This window comes from Trachinotus anak, unplaced genomic scaffold (assembly GCF_046630095.1).
Source record: "Trachinotus anak isolate AG129_WGS33_773 ecotype Australia unplaced genomic scaffold, CSIRO_AGI_Tana_v1 ptg000017l, whole genome shotgun sequence".
NCBI lineage: Eukaryota > Metazoa > Chordata > Actinopteri > Carangiformes > Carangidae > Trachinotus > Trachinotus anak.
This window is the reverse complement of record NW_027273868.1, coordinates 1,870,086-1,883,832: the sequence shown is the minus strand read 5'-3', so window position 1 is coordinate 1,883,832 and position 13,747 is coordinate 1,870,086. Positions and strand designations below refer to the sequence as shown.

At 40.9% G+C, this 13,747-nt stretch overlaps 1 protein-coding gene and 1 long non-coding RNA gene across 2 annotated transcripts in view; both read left to right on the top strand.

Annotated features, from left to right (window-relative positions):
* rbfox1 (RNA binding fox-1 homolog 1) overlaps positions 1–13,747 on the top strand; it is a 309,086-nt gene that overhangs the window by 128,104 nt on the left and 167,235 nt on the right. The window lies entirely within an intron of this gene.
* Positions 12,143–13,746, top strand: LOC139634821 (uncharacterized). The gene is made up of 3 exons (XR_011694080.1): positions 12,143–12,885; positions 13,221–13,414; positions 13,615–13,746. It is a non-coding gene; the product is annotated as an uncharacterized lncRNA (long non-coding RNA).

The following is a 13,747-nucleotide window of genomic DNA, read 5'->3' as shown; positions in this document are numbered from 1 at the left end:
TGGTAGATTGAGGGAGATGATTCCAGGGGTTTGGGGCTAAAACATCAGAGACACAATCACCTCTCATTCAGTCAGAGTGGATCTAGAAGGAAGGAAGGCAGAGATTTGAGGTTCAGAGTGATCCCGAAGTGGAGATCAGAAATGTAACTGGGGTGAGTTTTGCTGTGCGTCATATGTAATCAGTAGGATCTTGTATTCTAAATATTACAGGAAGCCAATGAATTGATGCAAGAACGGGAGTAATGTGGGGTGAACGGCTGGTTCTAGTTAATAGCCTGGCAGCTGGAACATGGGGGCTGAAAAAATTTTGCTGCTTCCCGGTGTCCAGCAGATTGTACAAAAGGTGCACAAAATCCTCAAGTCATTGGTGATATGTTACGGCCTCCCTAACAACACAAAAGGCTCCAGAGGCTGGCACATATATAAAGGACACCACTACTTCCTGATTTTACCCAAACCAAATTGCTTTATTGTAACATAACTACAAACTCAACAAAAGAAACCAAGAAACAAACAAAGAGGGGTCGTAGATCCTGGCCGAAAGAAACAATTGGCTGTCTCACCGGCTCCCCCAGCGGAAGCGAGATGGATAGAGAGGACAGAGACCCACAGAGGCCCCCACGCAACAGTGGATAATCAGAATCAGAATCAGAATCAGAATCAGAATCAGCATCAGTTTTATTGCCAAGTATGTTTCCACATACAAGGAATTTGTTTTGGTGATTGGTGCAATTGGAGGTTCTTGGAGGTTCTTGTAAACAACAGGTTTACACAGTTTTAGTTTCTGCCTGTATGTGGGAATCAGGTGGACCATGACATGGTCAGAGTGGCCCAGTGCAGCCCGGGGGACGGCAGGATAAGCACCACTGATTGTGGTGTAACAGTGATGACCAAAGAGGCAGAGTTTGAGTTTTAATCAACTGCAGAGTGGTGGGAGTAATGTCCTTAACACAGACCCTGGGACAGCAGAAAGTTCCGCCACTGTGCACCACTACATGCTGGACCATAAAGGTGCTAACAGTAGGCACTGTACCAAGGTGAGAGCAGCCACATAGAGCAGCAACAGGGGAGAGCACTGGAAGAGGAGCAGGTGGACGGTCTCAATCAGTGGCAGCAAGATGGTCCCAACAGGCAGTGAGCTGGTCATGAGAGCAAAGTCAATCCTTGGTTGTGCTGGAAACAGAAGTTCAAGGTGAAGTCCATGGCAGCTGAGGAGCCATCAACCATCTCGGGTGTAGAGGCCTGGGCAGAAGATGGATGGATGGTCGTCCAGCTGGAGATTTGCTGGAGAGTGCAGCCAATCCAGACTGTTCACTGGAATTTATTGTTCATTTGAAGAGGTTCAAATGAGAGAGGTCTAAAGGAGTGTTGAGCATGACCCTCCCCACTCTTGAACAGGACCCACAGGTCTGAGTTTCAGGGAGTGCAGCAGGCTTGGGACTTGGTTGTATCACCAGACCACATGTCATCACCCAGAGCCAGGAAAGGATCTGCTTCCGTGCAGGAACGGCAGAACTGGACGAGGGACGGATGACAGGTGGTGGACAGACTGGTGTCTCTGATGCCACAGCAGGAGGAGCCCAATGCAGAGAGATGTTTTTAATTCAATTCAATTCAATTCAATTTTATTTGTATAGCGCCAAATCATAATCTACATTATCTCAAGGCCCTTTACAGGGTAAGGTCAAGACTTGGCGACAGGGGGGAGGAAAAACTCCCTTTAACAGGAAGAAACCTCCAACAGAACCGGGCTCAGGGTGGGCGGCCATCTGCCTCGACCGGTTGGGTTTAGGAGGAGATAAAAAAGGGGGGGTGGGGGGAGGAGAGATGAGAAAAGAGAGAGAGAAAGACCAGGAACAGCTGTGTAGGTAATGGTGTTATCAATAATAATGACAGATAACAGTGGTTAATAGTAATGATAATACACTGTAGGACTAACTTTAAAATCATGTCTCTTTCTACTACATAACCAAATACTTGACAAACAGGATCTGTCCACTGCAAGAAGAACAACCCCTGTTTTGTCAAAGATTATAGAAAATCATTTTATTCATAATGTGACTGATCAAACCCACTGACTAAATAAATGAATGTTTTTAACGTCTTCTAGGTATACTGGGGGGATATTTACACAATTAGGGCTGAACAAATAATTGAAATATTATTGAAAGTGCAATATTCAAATCTCTGGCCTTTTTTTTTGCTAAAGATCAAATGTGTCACAACAGAACATAAATGAAGGATTGTGGTGCTACAGAGACGCCCTGGCCCATAAATCATATTCTCATCCTCTCTACTCATTTTGTACATACCCCCAGCAAAAATCACATCATCATCAATTTTTTATTTCAGTGAAAATGAAACACAAAAATTACCATGCAAAACTGAAACTGTGATTCATATCACAATTGCAATATCTGCCAAATTAATAATAAGAATTTCTAATAAGTTTCATATATATTTTTTACATACATTTTTATTTCGTATGTACAAATATTGTATGAATGTCAACACATGTACATATATTACATTTGCGTGTAGGAATTGTCATCTCGGTCCTCAGTCAATCCTCACGGGGTGAACACGCAACAGAACATTGTGAGGATAGTTCCAGTTTGTAGGCAGAAAACTAACAAAAACAAACACACTCAAAGCCCCCAGTCTGAAGTTGTAAAAATCTGAAGACTGTCTTTGATGGACTTCACTATATTCAACAGAACAGCTGGTGGCTCGAGAGTATGACTATGTTCACTGTGCTCAGTTCACTAGTGTGTGAAGCAGCAAAACCGTGATCTACTGCAAAAGCTGAGTTGCACTCCAGGGATCCTCAGGGGTGCTAGAGGCAGTTCCTGGGGGTCCCCAGCAAAAACGGTAATAACTTATTTTCACTATATTCCATCCATAACAACGACAGAATGTATGATTGTTCAGGTAATGGGTTTAAACACTTTCTGTAATAAAACAGGGATCCTGGGACAAAATCTTATCAGATGGGGGTCCATGGTCTTTTGTCAGTTTAGGTGTCCTTGATGTGAAAAAGTTTGAGAACGACTGTCCTATAGCAACCAGCCTCAAAACAGACCTAGCTAAGCTAGCTGTCTTACTCAGGTCCAAACGTCTCATGACAAAATATTTCACCTGCTGAGTTAGTTGTACATGTTTCTGGTGGACAAACAAAACCATAAACACATGCTAACATATTTAACTTACTTCATTATTTTTGAACACTCCTTATATTTCTGAATTGTGTTGAATTTAATTAGAAAATTTTCCAGACAGATTCAACACTTTCAGTGAAATTATTTGGTGACAGTCACAGACATATTCCTTTGCCATGATACTTCTGACTTAACAGATTCTTAGCTTTCTACAATAATGCTCTTTCAGTTTTGACATCATTTATTCTTATTTCAGCATCTGTGACTGATGTATTTAAATATCCTGTAGAACCACCTGACCGAGGACGTTTATTTTAACGTTGGTTTAAACACTGTTGGGTTAGGGTTAGGGTCAGGACCTGCTGTATGTGTTTACTGGATTCAACATGTCAGTGTTTCCTTCAGGACGCTGTAGACCTTCCACCAACACATCAGCACCTTCACATCAAACATCATGGTACTCATGTCTGAGCGGTACTGTAGCTGCAGCACCGTAGATTTGGCTCCATGTAGTCGTGCTCAGAGGACTACCAGACTTTCCTGTTTTGTAGTCAATTATGCAGCGTTTCCTGAGTGCTGGCTGAACAGGCACTCCATATATTCCAGCAGAACAGCAGAAATATGATGTGGGCGCAGGCGGCTGACGGGTATTAATGGCAGGCACTGCAGCAAGGCGAACCGAGTGCCGAGCTGATACTGAAGGGAAAAAAGACGATTTGGTTTTTCAGTGCAAAGCTTTTTTACAACACATGGACCCACAGCATTTAAGGCAGGGCTCTGCTGGAGAGGCCTGGTCACTGACCTGCAACTTTCACAGTCAGCTCACACTGCCTTTGTGTGTCTGTCCACCAGTGTGTGTTTTAATGTTTGATTTATTTATAGTACAGAAAGACATTAAGACCAGTCAAGCTGTACAGTATATACTGTACTGGTATCTCAGCAAAACCAGCTTTACTGCAGTTTTTTACCCATAACTCTTGTTATTGAATTTGTTGTTTGCTGTTTCTACAACTTGTTGTGATCTGCATAATATCAACTTGCTGTTTGAATCCATGCAGCCTCATTTTAATAACACACATTATGTGTTAGTCCATCTCTCATTTAATTACTTGGTCACTGTGTTTAATGTTTAGCTAATGTTACTCAAACACTGGCGCTCCAGTGAGTTTTCTATGCAACAGAAATACAGCCACATGAAGAGAAGAAATGCAGCCAGAGCACTGTGGACAGAGTCTGATGCTGATGGTGGATTAAACGGATGCTGACTGATTTCATTAAAAATGCAACAACTACCAGTCCAAAGATAAACCAACAGAACAATGCAATTAGCAGCTCAGCATTAGTTTAACTACAGCAGATTTTTTTAATACTTGTGTGAACATTTCCATGACATTAACTATGCAGGGTTTAAACAAAATAAAATCAGTGTCTCCACTGATGATTAAACTAAGTCATATCATCATCATCTTCTTAGCTCAGTGGTAGCTGCTGCTGGATGATCCCTCTGTCACGAACCAAATATCTGATGTAGGAGAGAGTTTATAAAGAAAATACTTGTGAGAAGAATCAATTTTTCACTTTTGGTTTTAGTCTTTTCATGGGATTTAAGGAAAACAGATTTTTATTGTAACATATTTTTTCTTTATACCCCATCATTCATTCATGATGGTCAACTCCATCATCCACTCACTCACCATTTCAACCTCCAGGGCTGAAAAATTAAGCCAACACTGAAACACCAAAAACTGCAGTTCCTCGGATGGCCACTTGAGGCACCAACCATGACCTCTCCTGATGTTAATCATACCATAGTTGATTAGCTGGTGATGCAAAGTGAAAATCTTCCGTAGGCTAGATCGTCTCATTTTGGTTCAACCTTCACGTGGCGACGAAGGATTTTGACAAAGATCATGAAGGCCTGCAAAACACAGGAGGAGGCTTTATGTGAGGCCACTCACTGACGTTCGCTTTCCAGGGACACAACTGACTTTACCCATGGAAACTGACTTCAGCCTGAAAATACAGAGCATGTCATCATGTGTAAGAATAAGCCACAAGCATGTGCTCTCTGATCCACTTCTTTATCCAAACTTTGCCTCCTACCTTTTAGCCCAGCAGCTGTCTTGATTATTGACCAAATGGGCTATTTGTCTCACACACGTAACCATCACTATTTACCAAATCGTATTTCCCTGCTCTCCGGGCTCCGGCGGGGCTCATTCAGCCACATCAGGCCTGTTATCGGCCCTATCATCTAGCTTGAAGCGTTTCCACGCTGTGCTCCACTCAATGGAGCTTGTGAAAAGACAGGCTTCTCTGCCTAACAGCTTGCACCAGGCAATCTGTACTATCACACACACACACACACACACACACACCAAGGCAATCTGTGCTATCTATTAGCTGAGAGCTGAGCGTAGTCTATTCCCCATGCCCTGAACAGTCCTCTCCTCCTCAGACATCTCCTCAGATTCAATCAATAGCAGCTAGTTCACCACAGAGAGTGCTGTGTGTGTGTGTGTGTGTTTGTGTGTGTGTATGTGTGTGTCTGTGTTCCAGGTATTACTCATGTTGTGAGGACCTAAATCAGTTCACACAGTCACATTATGGGGACAAAAGGAAGCCTCCACAATGTAAATCATTCAATTTTAAGGTGAAAATATGATTTATGTTGTTTCTCCAAAAGTGACAAAAGAAAATGTGTGTGTGTTCATGTGTGTGTTCACACACAGGAGGAGAAAGACACAGAGGGTGGGGATACAGGTAGACAGATAGAGTGGAGGCTGGACTGAGATGGAGCGATGGTGGAGGATGAGGATGAGGATGAAGATGCTGCTGTGTGATCACAGTGGATGTGTAACCGAAGTACCACTCAAAACAGCCATCTGAATTCAAAGTGGCTTTATTAGTAGGAAAGTTTGTGTGTATGTGTGTGTGTGTGTGTGTGTGTGTGTGTGTGTGAGTGTGAGTGTGTGTGTGTGTGTGTGTGTGTGTGTGTGTGTGTGAGTGTGTGTCTTGAAATGTGGATTTACAGAACTGAATCAGTTAAACGTTCCTTATTTCATTGAAGGATTTTTTATTTTAGGAGGAAGTTCATGTCTGTGGAACAGTGACCACATGTGTTGTCTTTGTGTTTCCCTGTTGTCTTGTTACTGTGGCCTTTAGGTTTCTTCACATTGTGTTACAACTTGTTTTACTGTGACTGGGGTTTGAAAGCAGTGTTGTTGTCACTCTGGGACTCATTTCTGGTCCCAGTTCTTGGGTTTGGGGGGTTTTGAAAGGGGGGGTCTGGATTTAAGGCGCTCCAGAAATGTGACTGGTCTTGTCTGAAGATTAATTATCAGAGTGTATCTGCCTGGTTCCTTTTCCGGTACTTTTCTGCAGAACAAGTTTCAGAGAAATTCAGCGGGTATATCGCTCTCTCTCTCTCTCTCTCTCTCTCCCTGTTGATTGCCTTTTTTTCACTTCACACTTAAATCAGGTCAAATCAGTTCATATCTACAAATGAAACACTGCGGTCACTTCACACACTGACCTCCAGTTTCACGTGTGGGGTGCGACGGTCTGGAGTCTAGACGGGCAGAGGTTAACAAACTTAAAAAAGCGGGGCTGATTAGAAATAATGATTATATTTCTCTGTTATGAAACCAGCATGGGATGTCTTCGCCGTAGTGATAGATAGGAGTGTGTATGTTCTGTCAGATGTAGGTGAGATGACACCTGAAACACTTCCTGTGCAGACACACTGTTACAGTCACTCCTCTCACAGGCCAGCAGCCTGACTCTTATGTTCATGGACAGGGGGGGAAAAACCATAACATCCATAATAACCATAATATCTATCTCCAGTGCTGTTGTTGAATACCACACAGGAAGAGCCAGTCCAAATGATGACACAAAGATTTATCAGCTTCACCTGAGACAATACCATCCTAACTCGAATGAGGAAAAAAAAAAACAACAAGGTCATACACATTTAAGACATCAGTCAGGCTCAGCTTCAACTTGCCCCATTCATTTAATCCAGGTTAAATACAAACCACACCAGGATCTGTCTCTAGACCTTCACTGGAAGCAAGACGACACATCTGGAAAGAAAGACAGTGAAGAGCCCACAGGTTCAGACACTGTGGTGGTGAGACAGGTTCTGACTGAAACTGTCAATGAGGAGAGTGAAACACAGTGAAAATCAACTTCTAAATACATTAAATATTCATAAGATGCTGCTGTGAATCTGTGGGACAACATTATTTTCCTAATGTAAAACGTGTCTTCGTGAGTATTTATTATCTGGCCACAGTTACTGTACACTTACTGTATGTGTCACAGAAATATTATCAAGAACTGCCATACAATCATAAATCACTGAGTGGATTAATGTCTTAACAGTCACAGAAAATAGTGAACAGAAAATGTGTTTCCTCATTTAATCCATATGGTGATAAAATCGAAAATGGTGTGGTAAAAATCTATTTTCACAATGTTTGAATTAGACTTGGGCAAATATTTGATAATATCGGATGTATTATTTCCTGCCGTATATGAGTCCTCTAGTCACAGCTTTGCTTACTGTATATATGACAAATAAAACTAAAAACAACTGTAACACAAAATACATCAATATAATTATATTACAAAAAATGCTCGCTTAAAAAAAAAATAGATGATATATTATAATATAAATATAATAATATATATAAATATGGTCTCATCCATTCATATCTTTCTAATCTCTGCTGGATATCATTGCCTTAATTAATAACATGTTAGTCCTTTTCCCTATTATGATGTTACCCCAACAAACTACATAAGACATGGCAACGGCCACAAAACTCTGATTGCAAACATATCAGGGCACACTGAGTTTCCTTTAGTTTCCAGAGGAAACTGAATGTCTCTGTTTCAGGACTGAAAACTCTGGAGAAGAGTGGATGGAGGAGGAAACACAGAAGAAGAGATGAGTTTGAAAGAAAAATGTAGAAGAAGAGATTAGTTTAAAACTGAAACGTAGAAGAGGAGATAAGTTTGAAAATGAAACGTAGTTCTGTGGACGAAGCCTTGGTTCAAGCCACTCAGTAGTTTTACAATTAACTGATTTACTGCATTTAGTAGATCTCTGTTTTCTTTTGGAATTCCCTTTAAAAACTACAATCCCACCAATTATTAAATAGTGTTTCTTTTTGAAGCAAATTCAACACTTCCTGTTTCCTGTTCTCTTGATAAATTCAGCACAACCCAGATTTCCAGAGTCATGTGACACTCATCACCTCTCAACACAATCACTGATTCTTTCTCTCTGTCATCTCTGTTTCACATTAATAGCATTACGGTCACTTTAAGGGCATATCCACTCCTCGTCTTGGACGTTTTTTACTTTGAAACATCTGCAGGAAGTGATGAGCTTCACTGACAGTGACTTAACTACAAAAAAAACAGCACTGTAGAATTGACAGGAATTAATAAATGAATAAAAAACAGCATTTGTGTTAAAAAGAGAAGGTGAGTTGTGACTCTGTTGTTGTACTACTGCTGTCAAAGACACACACTTGAATTGAACATTTCCACTCATCCCCAGTCTTTCCTTATTCAGGCCAAACATTATTTGAATACTGGCTTTATTGGAGAATTTATACTATTTGGTTTATTTCTTATTACTTCACAGAAATGCTGACAGTCATATTATTATTGTGCTTGAGCCACATACATAGACTCTCCTCTGCAGGCCAGTCTCACAGTGACTGTGTATGTGTGTAACTGTGTCTGTAGTATACTGTGAGTGTGAGTGCACATCTATATGTGGCTGCGTGGTCTCTCACCGCCAACGCATGGCAGAGCGTGGCAATCGAACACCAGCGGCAACGGTCATTCAGGCTGCTTGTGGAACTCAAATGTCAGCCAGCAAAGGCTGAGACCTAAAGCTATGAAATGATGTGTGTGTGTGCGTGTGTGTGTGTGTGGGCGTGTGTGTGTGTGTGTGTGTGTTGAGCTGGAGAAATGTCCACCATCGATTCAACATGGAGGCAGCTGCTGCTCAGCTTAATTCAGCTGACTTGGGCTTCGATGAGGTCACTACACCATGAAGGCTGACTGCAGTTTAAAATGGACACATTAAAGGATGTTGTGATGAGGGCCATTTTAAAATGAAACCGTAGTAGCATGGGCGTAGCCTTCAACTTCATCGTCTTGGACTGCAGCTGGTGACGGTGGTTCCTGCTCGGCTCAGGTGGAGAACTGGTTCATGTGCTGCTACACCGAACTCACAGTGGGTGCAGAGCAGAACGAGGAGCTGCAGTTAGCCTGTTAGCTGTTTAACAGTTAACACAGGCTGGTTAGGACAGACTGAACTTTTAAAATTAATGATTGAAATATAGAAACTTTTAATGATGCAATCTATACGATTGATCTGAAAAGTAGATCACATGCCAAAATAAGACGGCCCACGATATAAAATCAGATCACCCGGCCCAAGTAGCAGGTGAAACTTTCTCTAGGTGGAGCTGTCACTTTCAGTAACTATGCCAATATGATTTACTGAATCTATCTGTAAAAAAGTGCTTTAGTGATTTCATTAATATTTGATGCCAATATCTAAAAACTAATTCTGTAGTCTGATGTTATGAGGAGTCCACATATGCATGTGTACAGTGTGTTTGTTCAGATATGACAGAGTAGTGACTCAGTGAAACATGGTAAGATCATGGAGGTGTCCTGCCTAATAACAGAGGCACATATCACATAATCACAGTGTCCTCAGCCTGATTCCAGCTGTGGACGTTTGCTGCGTGTTCGTGTTCTCTGTCCCCGTGTTTCCTGCCTGACTTTACCGCCATCAAATGAAGGCAAAAATAAGAGAAACCAGAAATAAGAGCTTTAATTCTTTCACATCTCCACAAAACGGAAGATGAAGATTCAGGTTGTCAGTTAAGTGACCCACTGACATTAACAGTGAGATTATGATCCTCAGTGGATGAATATACTCCGGTATGTGTGTTTTTGGTGTGTGTGTAAATGTTGCTTTGTTACCACCAGAAGAGCAGCTGCAGCAGCAAGTTTGATGAAGAGGAAAATTATCATCACTCTGAGCTAAATCAATGAAGCTTCTTTAAAAGGTAATTGAAGGTGTACTCTAGAGTCTTGCTGTGTGTGTGTGTGTGTGTATGTGTGTGTGTGTGTAATGAGCTGGTGCATGCAGTAGCTCCTCCTCGAGGGATGTGACATTTTCGACTACAAACAGAAGTAGTGTGCACAGTCAGCCAATCATAAAGCCAGAGCTCTCTCATGTTCCACACCCACACACAAACACACACACACACACACACACACACACACAGAAAATACTACAAATGAGGAACAACAAAGACAGTTGTAGAGTTAAAATACAGAACTGAACTTAACCACAGCTGCTAAACAAAGGCAACAATGTCAGTAACACTTTAATTCATTATCCATGGTAGTTGAGGCTGATAGTCGTGGATCTCTGGAGGAGAGTGGACGGAGGAGGAAATGTAGAAGAAGAAATTAGTTTAAAAATAAAGCATAGAAGAAGAGATGAGTTTAAATCTAAAGCGTACACAGCAATTTGAGGAGAGTGGAATTTGTGTTGTTGCTGAAATTTTATTAAAAGTGGACATAATTATGAGTTAATCTTTTATATTTAACTCTCAGTTGAGAAATAGTTGGTGCAAGAACTGAGTATTAAAACTAAGAGTCTTCAAATCAAAACTCTAAATGTCATTGTAGTAGAATTAACTCTGAACCTGGATGTAACACTTCAAGTGTAAAGTTGCCCTGCCCCCACATTGTGCACACACTGACTGAAGACAGTATCTGTTATGAACCTTTGACCTTGGGTGTAAAGTTACATTGTTCAGTAAGTAAATAAAACAAGTTTCTTTCTGTTAACATTATGTTTTGATATTGATATTTCTCCTCTGGCACCTGGTCTTTTTTCAGTGCTGAGTCGCTGTTACACTGTGTGTCGCCACCACACTGGTACTAACTTTACCTGCCATAACCAGGGGTAACTTATTCATACATTTTACTGAGGTAAAACTCAACATGTGATAACAGAGACTGTCGCTATGGTAACATTTTTGAGGGATGATTTACATATAGAGCTGTTAACTAAGCTATGCAAGCAAGCTAATTCTAACTAGTATTTCAGTTGTGGGGTGTTACCATTAACTGTATGTGAACACAAAGAATGAGCGAGCGCTCCGACAGAGGCACCTAAGGCCTGGAATATACTCACTGTTTGACCAAGCATTCACGTATGTAATGGCTGCATTGTGAACAAAAACTTCTTCACCACAACGTGGCCACCACACGTGATACTGGAGGTCTCCACTTGGGGGCAGATCACAGAAATCAGACCCACAGTCGTAAACAAGGCCAGTCTTTCATACTCATGTAAATAAACAACATGGCCACAACTAGAAGAGGTCTGTATTCTGCTTTTGCTGCGATCGCTGCAGAAAAAGAGACAGCTGCGTTATCGTAGCCACCATTTCGCTGTTGTGAATTTCCCCACTGTGGGACTAATAAAGGCTATCTTAATCTTAATTTCCTTGACCTTATCTGACCCTCTGACCTCACGGTCCTGTACTCACACGACTGCTCCTAGCATTCATGTCGCTTTTGCATCTTGCGTATGCGTTGCAAAATTTTTGGCGACATGCATAACTGACGCACCAAATGAATGCAGAATACGCATGGCAGCCACGATGCGAGCCCATACCCATTGTTAAAGGCAAGTATATTCCAGGCTTTACTGAACCGAGACTCCCTGTTTGGAAGCCTTCCATTTATTTATTAATAACTCATAAAAATCATCGAAAGAAACACAAGACAGAGCGAGCATTTGCCATCTATCACGACTTGGTCACTAACAGCAAGGAGCAAGGAGCTTTGGTAATGCCGCGGGTTGCTTCCTCTGCTAACTCCAGCGCCACAGTAAGTTGTCTTTTTGGTGGTTGACATGGAAATATCAACATTGTTCTGTATAAGTTTGTGTGCTACAGCAGAGCCATAGATTATGGTGAAGAAATGATGTCTACAACATTACAGTGGTCTCTTCTTGAAGAGCCAGGTGCCTTATGGGTCACAATGTTTGAGCTATAATATTTTTTAAGTATTTAATTTGGTGGTGATGTTTTCTTTGTGTTTTTGCACTGATCACAAAGTTTTGTAGTAAAGAGTAATGTTTTATTGTGACATCTTACATTGTTGGTCTCCTTCTATGATAAAACATTTTTGTGTCTAAGGTTCTTTTTAAACACGGCAGATGCATTAATATCTTAACACTATTCTTGTGGTATGTTACTAATGTTATATGAGTTATGTGAAGCCTAACCACATTAATTTACTAAATCACATACAAAAAAATGCTGGCAAAGGTGGAATATGGAGGAGTCCAAAAGTACATAAAAGTTCCTCAAAGTGATGAGTGCTTTGATTTCCTCCAGTTTCTTCAAGAAGGTTTGTCTCCATATTAAACTGAAAAAATAATCACTTTAAATTTACAAGTCTAAATGACATGGTTCATATGTTCCATTAATGTAATTTCATTTTTACTTCCTCCAGTTACAGACAAATTTAGGCTCGACTGACTGAAGGTGTCCTTGTCTTGACTGATACATCAGATACTGAGGTTGACGCAGACGTATTTGATGAGCTCAGTCAGGGGTTCGAAACTTCAAGGCTGGATGCCAACAGCACCCAGTACTGGGTAAGGATATTAGATAAATATTTGGAGGAATTGATTCACTCAGGGTCTATTATGCCTGCATCAATATTTCTCCTATTCAAGTGATACTTTCTCGTACCAGTTAATTTTTAGGAAATAGTTATCACACCAGTTTGATGCATTTCCCACAATGTTGTCCATAATGTATTATTTTCCATAATAACTGAAGCTGTTGTGTGTTATCAACTCAGAACTCAAATTTTAAAATATCCTTGAATATGATTTCATCTACCACTTTGTCATGAATCTTTTAAGACTTATTTCCCTAATCAGTATATAACAATATCCTTTTTATTCCTACGTGTGCAAATTTTTAGATCTTGAAATTAGTTTAGTAGCAGATGAATCACAGTCATCAGCACTGGCATTCCCCCCACCATCACCACCTTCATGGCCAGAACCCTCAGCATCACCAGCTTCTTCAATTTCATCAGATTCAACTATTATCACCTGTTCTACTAAGAACAGGAAGAGGGGCCTGAAAGAGCTGGGTCGTGATGAAGCAAGACAGGTGGCGCTTTGAACCAGCTACATATGTGTTAGACTTTAAGCTTGTTAGTGTTCGCAACACTCAAACTATTATCATGCAATTCATCCCAATTAATTGTACTCAGAGAAACTAAACTAAATTCAGCAAAACTTGTTTTCAAAACTAAATTGAATTAATTTGCTTAAGCATGCACCTTATACTGTGAAAAAATGTTTTTGCAGAGGGTTGATAACGTTCTGAGGTCCAATCCAAAGGGTGAAGAAATCTTCAAGGAATATGACAAGACTAAAAGGCTGTCAGATGCAACATGCAGACAGATGATCAACATACTGGTTGCAGAAATGCAGGAATCAT